This window comes from Erinaceus europaeus, chromosome 5 (genome assembly GCF_950295315.1).
Source record: "Erinaceus europaeus chromosome 5, mEriEur2.1, whole genome shotgun sequence".
Taxonomy (NCBI): Eukaryota; Metazoa; Chordata; class Mammalia; order Eulipotyphla; family Erinaceidae; genus Erinaceus; species Erinaceus europaeus.
Window position 1 is genome coordinate 2,561,161 of NC_080166.1, and position 16,971 is coordinate 2,578,131.

Consider the following 16,971-nt stretch of genomic DNA (forward strand, 5'->3'; position numbering starts at 1 on the left):
AGAAATGGAGAGAAGAGGGGAAGACAGAGAGGAGGAGAGAAAGACAGACACCTGCAGACCTGCTTCACCGCCTGGGAAGCGACTCCCCTGCAGGTGGGGAGCCGGGGTTCGAACCGGGATACTTATGCCGGTCCTTGTGCTTTGCGCCACCTGCGCTTAACCCGCTGTACTACAGCCCGACTCCCGTCTCCTTTGTCTTTATCTGTTTCTATAAGGAAAGAAAGAAAAAGGAAATTTAAAAAAATTGCATCAGCAGGAGTAATGTCTTTGTCATTCAGGTACTGAGCCTCAAGTATGTCTGACGAAAACTAAATAAATAAGATCATGATGGTACTTTTGTCATCGTTTAAAATATTTATTTACTTAACCCAAACACTGCTCAACTCTGGGGGCAGTGATAGAACCCACAGCCTCTGGAGCTCCGGGCCTGCCCACCAGTGCTCAGACAGGCGGCATTATATCCTTGCCCTGGATGTTCCTGTTTTAGTCGGTGAATATCGTCAATTATCCACGTGTCTAACAGCAGAGATGAAAAGCTAGCAAAGCACAGGAGCTGTATTTTCCTTTTCAACTACATGTCTAACAACAGCTGTTTGCTTAATTCTATGCTGATATGCTTTGATCAAAACCATGATGTTTGAAGGAAGGGCAGGGAAACTAAGATAAAAAGTGAGAACATGGGAATCTTGAGGTAGCGCTGCTGGGTAAGTGCATGTGGTGCAAAAATGCAAGGACCCACGTAAAGATCCAGGTTGGAGCCCCCGGCTCCCCACCTGCAGGGGAGTCGCTTCACAGGCGGTGAAGCAGGTCTGCAGGTGTCTGTCTTTCTCTCCCCCCTCTCTGTCTTCCCCTCCTCTCTCCATTTCTCTCTGTCCTATCCCACAACAACAATAACTACGACAATAAAACAAGGACAACAAAAGTAAATAAATAAAGTAAGTAAGTGAGAACATGATTGCCCCTAGGTTCGGTACATTTGATGTTCTCTCTTCTTTATGATGATGTTTCCATTTCATGACAACTTGTAAATATCCTGGTCTCAAATTGGGCAAGACTCAAGTAATTTGAGACCAAATGAATTATGCTGAGCCCAAGAACTCAACAGTATTTGGAAATTTGTACATTCTGTTTTAGTATTCAGCATCTGCTAAGCATGACAATCCACCTTATTTGTAAACGGGAAGCGTGGATGAGACAGTAATCAATACAGAGATGGAAAAAATGTATCCTGTGAAACCACTTCTCTCCTGCAAAAGTAGCAGATTTCCAAGAAAGACTGCCTAGTCTGGTAACATTCTTTAAAATACTTATTATTTTTATTATTATCATTTTTATTGTTAGCAGGACCTATAAAAGAACACAGCAGTTTGTTTCTAGTAAAAACAGTGGGGTTCCTGGAAGCTGTGGTAGTAGCTTTAGGTTCAAGCCTTAGGGCCAGTAAACAGCCAACTTCTGTCACTGTTGCTGTGTATGACTGTCTATTCCCCTGCAAGCAGCTTCCTGGGCAGGTGCTGCCCACGTCAGAGCAGCCGCCTAAAAGCTGATTCCCAAAACTTCTAATCCCTCCAGTTGCGTCTTTCATAGATTTCTTCCTTTGTTTAAAAAAATTATCATCTGTGTTTATTTATTGGATAGAGACAGCCAGAAGTGGAGGGGAGAGGAGAGGAAGAGAGAGAGAGAGAGAGAGAGACCTACAACACTGCTTTGTTACTCATGACCAAGTATGCAAACTGGGGGCTTGAACCTGGGTCCTTGAGCATGACAACATGTGCACTCAACCAGGCACACCACCACCTGGCCCCTCTTAAGTAGATTTCTTCTCCTTCTTCTCCTTCTCCTTCTCCTTCTCCTTCTCCTTCTCCTTCTCCTTCCTCTTCCTCTTCTTCTTCTTCTTCACATTTCTTTTTTTAAGTATTTATTTATTTTTTCCCTTTTGTTGCCCTTGTTGTTTTATTGTTGTAGTTATTATTGTTGTTGTTATTGATGTCATTGTTGGATAGGACAGAGAGAAATGAAGAGAGGGAAGACAGAGAGGGGGAGAGAAAGACAGACACCTGCAGACCTGCTTCACCGCCTGTGAAGCGACTCCCCTGCAGGTGGGGAGCCGGGGCTGGAACCAGGATCCTTAAGCTGGTCCTTGCATTTTGTGCCACTTGCGCTTAACCTGCTGCACTACCGCCCGACTCCCTTAAGTTATTATGCTCTTTCCATCTCAACTTGTGAAGGCATATGCTAGTACCTTCCTCTTTGTTTCTTGGCTCCAACAATTACCAGGCATAATCAATCGAGAATTTCCAACAATCATCAGTAGGGCTTCCCCTTTCCAGAGAGAGACAGAGAGAGAAAAGGAAAAACATCACAGCAACTTGATCACAGAATTTTTCTCTTGGTTCATTCTATGTCTATAAATATTAATTGAACATTTACCAGTGGTATTTCTGTCATGTGCATCAGTCTTTATTCACTCAGAATAGTGATAAGGAACCACACCGCATACCGCTTTTGGTTAACCATAAGGAAAATCAAGGAGACTAATAGATATCCAGATACTTAATAAATTACCGTTAAATTCAATTTCCTCAGTGGTCGTAGAAAAAATATATATGTATAGCATACAGAAGGGTCTAATTTTCCACAAAAGGGAGGCAAAAATGAAGAAAGAAACCAAGGCAATTAGTAAGAAGGACTAAACGGAAGCATTTTAAGTCTAGTCACTAGAATTGGTAGCTGTTTACTTAACTATGTCAATAAATTGCATTACTATTGTCTGTGCTTTAAAGATGAAGCAATTGAGTTTCCAAGAAGTTAAGTAATCAGCTGAGTCAGAATTGGATCTCAAAGGCCAGACCCTTTATCCAATGAGGCCCTGTCCTTCCCTGCAAGACACAGAACTTAGCACTGCTTTGCCTTGTGGTATAAGCAGAGAATTTATGGAGGAAAAGGCCAACAGCCATACCAGTCTAGTTTCTCAAATTCATTCAACCTTAGATGATTAATAAATCAGGGAGTTAGCGTCTTCTTCCATTAAAGAATGACAATCCAGAGCTAAGGACACCTCTCCAAGCACAGTGTACTTCAGTACTTCTTGTCATAGATCTTTGCAATGTTTATAGTTAGAAAGCAGGAACTGAATTTTCATTGCATGTGCAAGAAACAAAACTCATAAACTATAGGTATAGTTAGACCGCACTAATGGGAGTGAATCCAGGTCTTTGACTCCTCTTTCAGTGCTCATTTCCCTATGACCAGAGTTCTCAGTTCTTTTAGAATCATCAGACCTAGTAATTTGTAAATTTTGTGCATCAGGAACTTCAAGAAATACAATCTGTTAAAATTTAAAAACCAACGAAGAACACACCATCTACAGAACTTTTACAGAGTCCTAACATAGGATCATAGTAATTGACACATATTATTCATATTATTCACACTTGTACAAAAATATTATCAATATTGTAATTTAATAAATTTCAATATGGAAAGACCTCTGGGAATATGAAAAACTATTACTGAAGTTATAGAGGCCAAGGACTGATGGAAAATAAAGACTTCATTTCTTTTTTTAAATAATTTTATTTTTAAATTTTGTACTAGTGAATTAATAATGATTAACAAGATTCTAAGATATCAGGGTTATAATTCTACACAGTTCCCATCACCAGAGTTCCGTGTCCCATCCCTACCATTGAAAGCTTCCCAGTTTTTTATCCCTCTAGGAGTATGGACCAAAATGCTTTATGAGGTGCAGAAGGTAGAAGGTCTGTTTTCTGTAATTGCTTCTTTTTATTTGTTGTATAGAGACAGCCAGAAATCAAGGGTAGGGGGAGAGAGAGAGAGAGAGAGAGGGGGGGGGGAGAAGAGGGAGAGAGAGAGACCTGCAGCCCTGCTTCACCACTTACAAAGCTTTCCCCCTGCAGGTGGGGACCTTGCACATTGTAATATGTGCACTCAACCAGGTGCGTCATCACCCAGTCCCAAGACTGCATTTTCTATTCACAAATATCACAGATAACATTTACAATGAAAGGTAGAAGGGGATTAAATGGATGTCAATATCAAATAAACATAGTTCGGTGATAAATTTCTTAATTTCGTAGTAACTAAGTATTTTAGCTTAGCTTCCTCTTTGGTGATAAAATATTCAGCTGCTCACACACAGCCCTAATTCTATACAACCTGGCCAGGTAAACAGCTTACTCTATGCACTGAAAGAAGCCTCGGTACTATAACATATCTTTCTCTCTCTCTCTCCTTTCTCTCTCTGTAGAAAAAAATCTGCTACAACGCATAAAGTGACTACAAAAGACAAACACTTTCAGGAAACAATACATAAGACTTTTCTTAGGATTCTTTAATTAGTTTCTCTTTTCTGACAATTTTTCTTTTTATTATTGTGATTTAATCATGATTAACAATATTGTAGGATCAGGTAGTACAATTCCACACATTTTCCACCACCAGAGTTCCATACCCCATCCCCTCCATTGGAAGCTTCCCTGTTCTTTATCCCTCTGGGAGGATGGACCCAAATTCTTTATGGGGAGCAGAAGGTGGAAGGTCTGGCTTCTGTCATTGCTTCTCCACTGGACATGGGTGTTGGCAGGTGGATCCACACCCCCAGCCTGTGTCTGTCTGTCCCTAGTGGGGCAGGGCTCTGAGGAGGGGAGGCTCTGGGACACACTGGTGAAGTTGTCTATCCTGGGAAGTCAGGTTGGCGTCATGGTAGCATCTGCAGTTTGGTGGTTGAAAAGTATTAAGATATAAAGCTGAATAAATTGTTTAATAATCTGAAACCTAATGGTAAGAAAACCAATAAAGGTAGCATCTAAAATTAGGAGCAAACACTATGAATTTACTTGATTTCTGTGTGCACAGGCTCTGACCTGAGTATCTGAAACATTCTTTCTTGCCTAGGACACATATTCCTTTGTCAAGACAAAAAGAAGGCTTCCAACTACCTATCACTTGAAGCAGATGCACTTTTATTTTTCAAAGAAGACAGTATATGCTTCCACAGAGGTAAACTACACATCATGAAAATTTGACCCCAGAGGACTGGCTGGTGACATAAGATCTGATTTGTATGAAGTTCAGATCATGCAGCATTAAGGTACATAGTATTACTGTTACCAGCATGTATCTCGAGATCTTAAAGAAAAATTAAAGAATGACTACACTGACTAACAGTTACTTTTGAGCAGCAGTGACAAAACAAGTTTGGTTCAATTTTTTTCCCTACAATAAGTTATTTGCTACATAAACATTTCGGTGTCTAGTCAAACAACCTCACCAATGTGTCCGGGAACCCCACCTCCCCAGAGCCCTGCTACACTAGGGAAAGACAGAAATTGGCTTGGGGGATGGATCCACCTGCCAACATTCATATCCAGTGGAGAAGTAATTACAGAAGCCAGAATTCCCACCTTCTGCTCCCCAAAAAGAATTTGGATCCATCCTCCCCGTGAGGGAGACGTGGTAGGGGCAAGATGACCAGCAGGCTCTGAGCTCCAACTCCAACAGGACCCAGAGAAAAAGGAAAAAGGGAGTGACATTTGGATGCAGTAGTAGTCATATGTGTGACGTGAAAAGGAAGAGAAGATAGGACCTTAAAAGAGAAAGGATGGGCAAATACATACAAATATAAGCACGCAGAAGTAATAGTTAGCCCCCACCTGCAGCCTTGGGAGAGCTGCTGTCGCTTCTAGTGGAGGGAGTGGGGATCCAGAGCGCTGGTGGTGGGTACCCCTGTTACATGTAATTTTGTAATTCAATATTAAATTACTAATACAAAAAGAATTTTGGTGTCTTTTATATCTTGAATATGTTTTAAGATTTTTGTATCTAGTTAATATTTCACATTTTTAGAAAATAAACTGAAATTGCTCCAATTATTGCAAAACAGGGAAATGAGTTTTCACTTGACCTTGTCTTCAAAAGAATTTGGCAATATCACTAGGCAGACACCGTGAAGAACTACAGCCCAGCTCCAACAGACATGGCCACGAAGTTCTTCAAGAAATCAAGCATATTAATCAAAAACCAATTGAGACAATTAATTTAACTATCTGCCTAGCACTGAGAAATCTACGAGCATCTGCTGGACCGGAATCTGGTTAACCAATGGAAGAGCGCAGCATCACTTCACTTGAAAATTCTTCTAAGATTTATTTGACTGAAGAAGATAGTTGGAGAATGTTTTCCTTAATAGTTAAGAAGAAATAGAAGGTAATGCGTAACATTTGAACTGCGTGAACACTTAGATATTCCTAGATGTTGACTCTTAATCTTAGGCAGGTTGTTTTTTAATAATTTTAAAACTTATTATTTATTTTATATTTTACAAGAGTGCTGCTCGACTCTGAATTATGGTAGTTTGTGAAATTGAACCTGCGGACTTGGAGCTTCTGGTGGAGTCTTTGTGCATCACTGTTATGCCAATGCCCCTGCCTGGCAGTTTCCATCTATAAAGAACCCAGTGCTTGAGTTGGACCAGAGGCAATTTAAGTCCAAATATCTCAGGCTGTTAGCTAAGTTTTAGTATTGACAAAAATTCCGAATGTAGTTCAATGCTCAGTCAGTGCCACTCATTGTTTCAGTGCCAAAACTTCTTTGGTAAAAAAAATTCAGTGGGACCAGGTGATGGTGTATCCTGTTGAGCAAGGACCTGGGTTCAAACCTGTAGGGAAGATGCTTCATGGCTTTATGAGTGGTGGGTTCATAGTGCTGGCACTGAGCCCCAACAATAGCCCTAGGGGCAAGAAGAAAAGAAGAAAAGAAATGAAAGGAAGAAAGAAAGAAAGAGAAAGAGCTACCTATGTCTTTTCCCATTTTTTTTAACAGGGTTGCTAAATTTTGTGAGTTCTTGATATATTTTGGCTATTTGATCTTTGTCTAATATATGGCTTTTTTTCTTAGAAGAATTTTCAAGCTCAGTGAAATGATATATATGGTTATTTGATCTTTGTCTAATATATGGCTCTAATATATAAGCTAATATATAATATATAAGTCTAATATATATATATGTATATTAGTCTAATATATATGTCTAATATATAAGCTCTCCCATTCAATAGGGCTTTTTTTTTTCTATTTTAGTGATAGTTCCTTTGTGCAGAATCTCTTCACTTTGATGTAGTCCCATTGGATGATACTTTGTTTCTGTTCTTTCTTGCAGTTGGACTTGATTCTTCAAAGGCTCATCTGAAGCGAACATGGTGTTCTACCATTGGTTTATTATATGTACTTGATGGTTTCTGTTCTAACATTCATGGTTTCGATCTACCAAAGCCATGTTTCAGTTGTTTTTTTTTCTCAGAAACATGATCATTACAGAGATTTTCAAAAATATAGAATGTAAATTAAAAATCATATTAGAAGTCATTACACCACCAGACACCGCTAACACTAACATCTGAGGATATTTCTTTGTAGTTATTTAATGTGGCTCCTTTAGTCATGGAATATGCTACTAGCAACTTTCTAAATTTTAAAAATTGGCTTAATTCTTATTTCTCCTTATTAAAAAGGGCTATAGCAAATGAGTTGGGTTGCGTGGTTCACCCACTAACGTGAACACAACACCATGCACAAGAACCCGGGTTCAAGTCCCTGGTCCCTATCCGTACAAAGAAAGCTTCACAAGCAGCAATGCTGCCCTGTAGTCTTTCCGCCCTCCCCCACCATCATTCAAGGAGGTCTGTCTCCGGGGTAACGTCTTCTGATCCCCAGAATCCACGTGGCTTAACACAGCTACAGGGACAATCAGTGGGCAACTCCCCTCGTGTTACCACCTGCATGGACCAGACACCTCCCAGTCGCCACAAAGAGCCATCATTCTGCCAGTGTATCTGCTGCCCTTTTGCCCTCTGCCACCTCTCCATGTCTTCGACACCCATGAACTTGCTCTTCCTGACAAGAAATGATCCCTTTTCCTTCAGTGGCATCACTATCCTGTCACAACAGACATCCCAAAAATCTCTTAAAAATTCTCATTAGAGTGAAAGTTCGGCTTCACAATTTGGAGGCACCCAGTACATGGAACCAATCTGCTTCTGACTATAGAGGAGTGAAACATGCCCTTCTTACAACAAGAAAATCTGTGCATGTTTATAGAAAGTCGTGAAACTGTTCTGTCACACATGAGCCCAAGTCCAAGTAGATTTGGAGGCTATCCAACATTATTCCCTTGTGTTGAAGATGAGAGAACCCAAGTCCGGTCACAACACCCAAGTTACCTGAGCAGAGTGGGAACTAAAGTCACATGGGTTTTATTTTCTTCGTTTTCACAGCAGCAAATTCTAGGATATACAAAAGGTGATGGCAAATGTGTAAGGAATCTCATGAAACTCACCACTGTCCAAGGAGCTCTAAAAAATATATTTGTGTATATCTACACATCTAAGTTACCTATCACTGTAGGCTGCATAGATAAAAACCATTTGGCCCTGTCAGTATCTAAGACACAGTGATTATCAGATACCCCTGAAGGGCACAAAGCACAGTGAGGTCAAGTATATTACTGGAGATCCTAACCATAGGATATTTTTTATTATCGATTTATAAAATTATAAGATAACAGGGGTACAACGCCACACCATTCCTGCTGCCAGAGTTCTGAATTCCTGATCCCTCCATTGGAAGCTACAGCAGTTCTCTTAATTTTCAGATAGATATGGGTTAACTATTATTTCTACAGAAATATATCTGGATTTGTATAGATTCGCATTTTTTTTTAATATTCCTATCATCCCATCTTTGTCACACAGACACCTATCACTACATTCAAATGTCCCTCCACTTTTCCTCTTCTCTCTCTGGCTCTTCATGGAGTTGGGAGTTCAGAGCTCTCTGGTCATCTTCCCCTGTCATTTCTCACTTCCTAGGAGTATGGACCAAAACTCTTTATGGGGAGCAGAAGGTGGTGGAAGTTCTGGTTGCTGGCTTCTGTCATTGCTTCTCCACTGGACATGGGTGTTGGCAGACAACCTATCCCCCCAGCCTGTCTCTGTCTTTCCCTAGTTGGGCAGGGCTCTGGGGAGCTGGGGTTCCAGGACACATGGGTGAGGTTGTCTGCCCCGCGAAGTAAAGACGGCAAAGCACGATAGCATCTGTAATTCTTAACCATCGCATTTTTATAGGGAGAAAAAAAAATCCACTGTCCTTAATATCCTATCCTGCTTGTCAAGTATTCCTGGAAAGAGATTCTGAAGAGAATATCGCTAAGTTTAGAAACCCACAAGAAGAAAGAGCTCTTGACTGCTAAGAAGACAATCATCCTAGCTTCAGCATAACGACTACAAACTGGGTCAAGATGGACATTTGATCAGTATGAGAGCCTCTCCCAAGGCCAGGCTCAATCCTTTAAGAAGAGAGGTGGCTGGCTTTATCCTCCACTTTGATATCATCTTTCTGGGGTTGCAGGGGGGTGTCCAGAGCGGTGCTTGTTCAGACTTCACTGAATGAAGCAGCACGTGACTACTGTTTCCGCGAGGTCAGCTGGGACTAGTGTGAGTCACAGGCAGCCAGGCACCGCTGGCTTAGCAGAGCTGCATCGATTACCCCTCCTGCGCCACCCCCAAGGTCTTGAACGGAGAATGAGGTGGCAGTGCACAGAGCTGCTGGCAACATGTGTGGGCCTATATCCATGAACCAGAACCTGCAAGGCTTGAAGTTTGTTTTTAGGCCACAGTTCATGTGGACTTAGTAAGAGCAGCTTCAACAGCTGTCCTTTTATGAAATCTCTTTACTAATTTTTTCCAGATGTTTTTTTTTTTTTTCTCATTTCAGAGTCTAGACTGAAATCTCTGAAGTCTGATCTGTTGCCTCTCATTTCAAGATGCCTGGGGGTATTTTCAGCAAACGTCAGTCATCTGTTGATTAGACTGTTGGTAAGGAGCCTCGTCCCCTCAGGTGACAGCTCTTGCTTTGTACCTAGTCCTCACCCACACATTCTTTCTTCCCTGTCCTCTTGTTCTGTTCTGTATCCATTCTCTCCCTCTACCTTCTGATTGTGACCACTAATTCTTCTTCTCATCAGTCAAAGGCCATGTGTCTGAGGACACTCCAGAAATTCTAAACCAATGTCAGATCGCAATATCAGCATCGTGATTCATCCTCTGCCTCCTTGGTTTTATGTGTGCCGTGTGGGTGAACTCCTAAGCACACAGGAGCCGACAGCCTTCCATCCTGGCCTGAGGCTTCTGTGGCCTTTCTTGCTCTGGGAGGGACCAAAGTGACATGGCAGGGAAAAGCCCACCTAGCGCTGGAGCGAGTCATGAATGAGATGACTTGAAGATACCCAGAACAGGAGGCCTCGCAAAGCTACACAGTGCAGAGAAAATTCCAGTCGTCCATCTCTGCTCTCTCTTCACATTTAGTTTTAAATTTTCTCTCTCCAAGCATCTCACAGCTCCCTGTTCTCTAGCAAATCTTCATCTTCTTTCCTGGGTAATGTTCCCATTACTATACTCAGCAACACTGGACACTTTCAAATCACTATTTCCACAAGCTCAAACTCCCATGAATTTAAACTCTAGTGCAGAATATAGCTCATTTATATGACGCATGTAGAAGTATAATAAATAAAAAGAATATCCAAGGGAAATTCTACTTTATTTTTCTTTTTTTTTTTTATTTTTGCCTCCAGAGTTATCACAGGGGCTCAGTGCTGACACCATGAATCTGCTGCTTCTGGTGGCAATTTTTCCCCCCATTTTATTGTACAGGACAGACAGAAACTGGGCGGGGGGGTAGAGAGGGATGGAGAAAGAGAGACACCTGCAGACCTGCTTCACCACTTGTGAAGTGTCCTCCTTGCAGGAAGGGAGCTAGGGGCTTGAACTCGGGTCCTTGTGTTTGTCCTTGGGCTTCATACTCTGGGCGCTTAACTGGGCGTACCACAGCCCAGCTCCCTCAAGGGGGCAATTTTATTCCTCATACTTTGGAAACTGATGCAAATAAGTGGTTTAAAAGGTCTCTGGAAAAAATTAGAAAAGAATAAGTTCCAGAGATCTTTTAAATTTAGATGTAGTTATCTGACCCGACAAAATGAAGCAATTACTAACCTCAAAAATACAAAACAATGAAATGAGATCATCACAACCTTTAAAAGCCAGATGCAGTGCAGGGCAAAAGCTGGAGAGAGGGCTTCATTGCAGCCTTCAAGCCCTGCTCTGAAGTCATATGCAATCATAGCATCCGTTAATTTTAAGTATTGATTGTTACTACTTTTTTTCACCAGGACTCTCTCCTCAAATAAATCATTCATGTAGGACCATTCAATTTTCTTTTAAAAATTCATTTTTTCCTAGAAATATAAATCTAACGTGCCATGTAATAGATTTGAAAATCAAGGAGGCCATAAAATTATATTCACAAAACAGACAAAGAAACATTTTAGTGTCGTGGTCATAAAAGGAGGGAAGGAGACAGGCAAGAGGTCCAGATGAGGAGAGGCAGGAAGGAAAAGCCTGAGGCAGGAAGGAGAAGACGGATCCCAAGAAGCAGCGGCAGAGACACTGGGGGGCAAGTTCTCAATAATGAGATTGTAGTTTGCACCTGTGAGAAGGTCATCATTTGGGAAAAAAAAAAAAAAAAAGAAAGAAACAAGTGCTAGAGAGGATGTGGAGAAAAGGGGACATTTGTACAGCCCTGCTGGCAATGCAGACTGGAAAAACATTCTGGAGATTTCTCAGAACACTAAAAGGAATCTGTCATATGACCCAGCAATTTCTGCCCTCAGGATTCATCCAAAGGAAGCAATAATACCTGTCTGAAGACATCTCCGCCCGCCTATGGTCACAGCAGTGTAATTTATAATAATCCAAATTGGAAGCAGCCCAGATATCAGAGAACAGATGAGGGGCCAAGGAAGCTGTGGACTATATACACAAAGGAATACTACTCAGCTCTTCAAAATGATGGATTCAGTTTTTTTTTAATCTTATCTCAGATGGATTTCAAAGGCATCATGTTGAGATAAGGCAAAATAAGAAAAAAAAAATAGTAGGTAGGTGTACTTACATTAGAGACTTAAGAAGCAAGTCAGGAAAGGGAAAACACACAGTGAAACTTAGACTCAGCATGGTATAAACTACCAAAATCAAAGACTCGGGGAGAAAAGAGCATGGAAGGGGTAGTCGGTCTTGGCAACCCGGAGCACGGTAATGGTGAAGGGCCTAGGGTGGAAGGGACAGTGTTTTGCAGCAACTATTAAGAGGAGATATTCATAGCATCACGGTTTTTTTAAAATATTTTTATTTATTTACTATTGGGTAGGGAAAGAAATTGAGTAGAGGCTGTAGAGATAGAGAGAGAGAGAGACAGAGAGACACCCACAGCTCTGCTTCACCACTCATGCAGGTGAGGACCAGGGGCTCGAACCTGTGTCTTTGCGCACTGGAATGTGAGCACTTAGACAGGTGCAGCCCTGCCTGGCCCCTTGCATCACAGTTTTTACAATCTCAAACTTGGAAAAACAACCCAGGTCTACGATGATAAATCGGTGTCTGAGAAAGTAGTGTTATATATGTGTGTATGTATGTATGTGTCTGTGTGTGTGCATGTGAGTGTGTGTGCATGCTCACGCACACATAGAATGGAGTACTATGTAGCCATAAAAATGATGAAGTTGGTTTTGTCTCACTCTGAACAGAACGTAAAGAAATCACGTTAAGTGAGGTAAGCCGGAAGGAAAGGGACAAATACTTGCTGACCTCACACGTTCTAAACTAAGAAAAGGACAGAGGAGGGAGTCGGGTGGTAGCACAGCGGGTTAAGTGCAGGTGGTGCAAAGCACAAGGACCCACATAAGGATCCCGGTTCGAGCCCCCGGATCCCCACCTGCTGGGGAGTCGCTTCACAGGCGGTGAAGCTGGTCTGCAGGTGTCTATCTTTCTCTTCCCCTCTCTGTCTTCCCCTCCTCTCTCCATTTCTCTCTGTCCTATCCAACAACAATGACATCAATAACAACAATAACAATAACTACAACAATAAAAACAAGGGCAACAAAAGGAAAAATAAATTTAAAAAAAAAAGACAGAGTTAATCACTAAGTATCATATGGACTGTGTATGATGTATTCCAGAAAAATAAAAATCTGTGGGAAGGGGGAGGAGAGAGAATCAGGACAGCTGTGGAGAGGTGGTGAAGTGGCACATACTCACCTACTAAGAAGAGGTAAAAAATTGTCACCGTGTGCCAACCACTGCCCTGTCAATCATTTCTTTTCTAATCAAGTCATTTCAAAAATAATTCATGGGAAAGACAGGATTTGTTTGGTCTTAAACTATAATGCTAATAATAGTTTATTATTACTTTGGTGCATATTCATATCAAGTTCTATGCTTTGCATAGGTCACCTCACTTAGTCTTCATAGAACCTTTTTAAAAAACTTTTTAGGGAGTCGGGCGGTAGTGCGGCGGGTTAAGCGCATGTGGCGCAAAGCACAAAGACCGGCCTAAGGATCCCAGTTCAAGCCCCCGGCTCCCCACCTGCAGGGGAGTCGCTTCACAGGCAGTGAAGCAGGTCTGCAGGTGTCTGTCTTTCTCTCCTCCTCTCTGTCTTCCCCTCCTCTCTCCATTTCTCTCTGTCCTATCCAACAATGACAACAACAATAATAACTACAATAATAATAAAAAACAACAAGGGCAACAAAAGGGAATAAATATTAAAAAAACTTTTTATTTATAAAATGGAAATATTGAAAAGATCATAGGACAAGAAGGGTACAACTCCACACAATTCCCAACACCAGATCTCTGTATCCCTCCCCTCCCCTGACAGCTTTCCTATTCTTTATCCCTCTGGGAGTATGGACCCAGGGTCACTGTGGGATGCAGAAGGTGGGAGGTCTGGCTTCTGTCATTGCTTCCCCGCTGAACATGGGCGTTGACAGGTGGATCCATACTCCCAGTCTGCCTCTCTCTTTCCCTAGTGGGGCAGGGCTCTGGGGAAGCGGGGCTCCAGGACACATTGGTGGGGGTCAACCACATAGAACTTTTTAAAGCATAAAGTGGACATGTTTATTTTATAAAAAACAACTAAGGTAAGAAATATAAAGTTAGGGGCCAGGTGGTGGCGCACCTGGCTGAGCACACATGTTACAAAGCACAAGGACCCGGGTTTGAGCCCCCAGTCCCCACCTGCAGGGGGAAAGGTTTGCAAGTAGTGAAGCAGGGCTACAGGTGTCTCTCTGTCTCTCTCCCTCTCTCCTGCCCCCTTCCCTCTTGATTTCTAACTATCTTTATCCAATAAATAAAGACAATAAAAATTTTTAAATAAATATAAAATTACCTGTGAAATGGTGGTAGAGTGCTGAATGTATTTCCCGTTGTATATGATGCCAAACATGTGAAATGGTGGTAGAGTGCTGAATGTATTTCCCGTTGTATATGATGCCAAACACGTTTTCAGAATTTGATTCTGTTTTGTGTCTGATTCAATTTTTGGACAAGTTTAGCAAGCACCATGCAAGATCATGATCGCAGACATGTCTGCCTAGATTTCTCAGAATCATCTTCTTAAAGACCTAGACCTTTCTGTCTACTTGTTCAGGCCTGGCGTGTTTATCTTGGGTACTCTAATATTAAAATGTTGTTGAGTTTGAAAGAGACTGCCAAGAACTCTGAACATGTCCAAGTAAAATCTGACTACATATCAGACTAACTTAGAGAGTCTGCTAACACTACAGATGCATAGGTATGATTTATTAAAAGCTGTGTGTTTTTGCATGAGCATGTGTAATCCACAGCTCATGTTATATTCATGGATCAGTTGCCCTAAGACTTGGCTGATCTTACTGACAAATTCTCACTTAGATCATAGCATCTCTGAGATTATTCTGTTAGTTATTTAAGAAGATAAGTTTTCATCAAAACTATTAATCAACCACTATGTCAAATTATAAACTTATGGAAGGGACAGTGACTTCTTTGAAAGGATCACTAACAGTTGATGTAGAAAGAGATTTAAGAGTCCAGAACTGCAGGTAAGTATCAGAATCAGTTTCTGAACAGGATTCGGTAAGAACACCTCAGACAGGACCCCACACTCCCAGCTTCTACTTCCTCAGGCTCTTCCTCTCCACGCTCCTCCCCACACAGCTTACATTACATGATTTAATTGATTCTTCCCAATATCCCTAATAATGGGACGGTCATTATTAATTTCAAAGATAAGGAGATTGGAACCCCAATCTTTTTGAAATGTCTAAAGATGCATACATTTTTTTTCTGAGACATGTCTCAGAAAGAACTTTTAAAAACCAGTTATGTTTTTCTTTCTGTTTCTATTGTTAACACCAGGGTTATCACGGGGACTCTGAATTCAGTTCTGTAATAAAGACAAACAAGGAAGAGGATATAAGCCTTATATTTGTAGAACATTTCAGATTTATAAAGATTGGCATCAGTCTTTATAAATGGTCCCATGCATGTACCATGACACTAATAATGCCAGTAACTTTATCTCCATTTTATAGATAAGGAAACATACTCAGATAAGAAATTTGGGCAAGTTCATAAAGCTTATCAGTGCTAGACTACACAAGAGTCTTGGATTATTTTATTTTAGGTAGGTGAAAAGTAGTCAGATTATGTAACAGCCCAGCTCAGTAGTCAAGCACATCAATCAAAAATATTAAGAACACTAGGGTCGTGTTCCAACAGAAGAGGAAGAGTTGACATAAACACCAAGTAGAGTGGAAGTTTCTAAGTGTTAAGAACACTTACTTGAGGAAGGCCAATTGAACTAAAGGGTTTGTGCATGTCTCCTCAGCGTGCTCAGCTTGGCAGCTGTCTGTCTCTACTGCTCTGTAGCAAGGAAATAAATATCTTTGAAAACCACACAGCGTAAGCAGAGATCTAGTACCTTACAGTCAGCTTGTAATGGAGGTGTCACGAGTGCCTTCTCAGTCCTCGTCTGCACTAAGAATTCTGGTTAATTTTCACCCCTCAATAGATGAGTCACTTACGTGTGTTTTCTAATTCTTTGCGCCTCTGGGGCTAAAGTCACATTTGCTACTCATGTTTGTGTCAGAGTGGCACAATATACAATCATTTCTTCTGTTTTCGTAGATGTCCCACCTCCTTATCTGATCTCGAAAGTTCCTTTTAGGAAGAATGTGTACATGTACACACTCTCCTCTCTCTCTCTCTCTCCCTCTCTCTCTTTCTCTCTGTCTCTCTCTGTCTGTCTGTCTCTCTCTCTTTGTGATATTTCCTATTATAAATTTTGAGAAAAAAAAAACTCTAGCATGGGGGGCCGGGCAGTAGCACAGCCAGTTAAGCACACATAGTACGAAGCACAAGGATCCCAGTTCAAGCCCCCAGGCAGTGAAGCAGGTCTGCAGGTGTCTGTTTTTCTCTCCCCGTCGTCTCTGTCTTTCCCCTCCTCTCTCTATTTCTCTCTGTCCTATCCAACAGCAACAACAACAATGGGGGGATAAAGTAAAAAAAAAAATCAATTCTAATTTCTTTATCTCCACCAATATATTTTTCCCATTATAAAAATGTTGGTGATGGCAGGCATTGACTACTACTTACACACATGTCAGCCTGACACTATATTCCTGAGAAACTTATAATTTCCTAAGCCGCTATTAAAGTATATAATAAATTTAATTATGACATATGTAAAAGATTATAAACAATGCCTAACTATAACATGTGTGTGAGCTATGGTGTCAGCTAATGAAAATGTTAACCTTCATATAGAAACTTTTGAAACATATTCTTATTTATTTATTAGATAGAAACAGAGAAATAGAGAAGGCAGAGGGAGACAGAGAAAAAGGAAAGAGAGACCCTTGCAGCATGGTTCCACATCTCACGAAGCACCCCCACAGGTGGGGGCCATAGGCTTTAGCCCAATTCCTTGAACACTGCAACATGTGCGCTCAGCTGCCAGGCCCTTTCTAGATGCCTTTCCAAACTTTAATAAGATATATACTTCTTTTTAAAAAAAGATTT

At 41.2% G+C, this 16,971-nt stretch overlaps 1 long non-coding RNA gene across 1 annotated transcript; it reads right to left on the reverse strand.

The window, feature by feature from the left end:
* Nucleotides 1-10,711: 10,711 nt before the first annotated feature.
* On the reverse strand, nt 10,712-15,825 carry LOC132538568 (uncharacterized). Its single transcript, XR_009549905.1, has 3 exons — nt 15,733-15,825; nt 11,770-11,882; nt 10,712-10,978 (listed from the first exon to the last, which is right to left on the reverse strand). It is a non-coding gene; the product is annotated as an uncharacterized LOC132538568 (long non-coding RNA).
* Nucleotides 15,826-16,971: the final 1,146 nt, after the last annotated feature.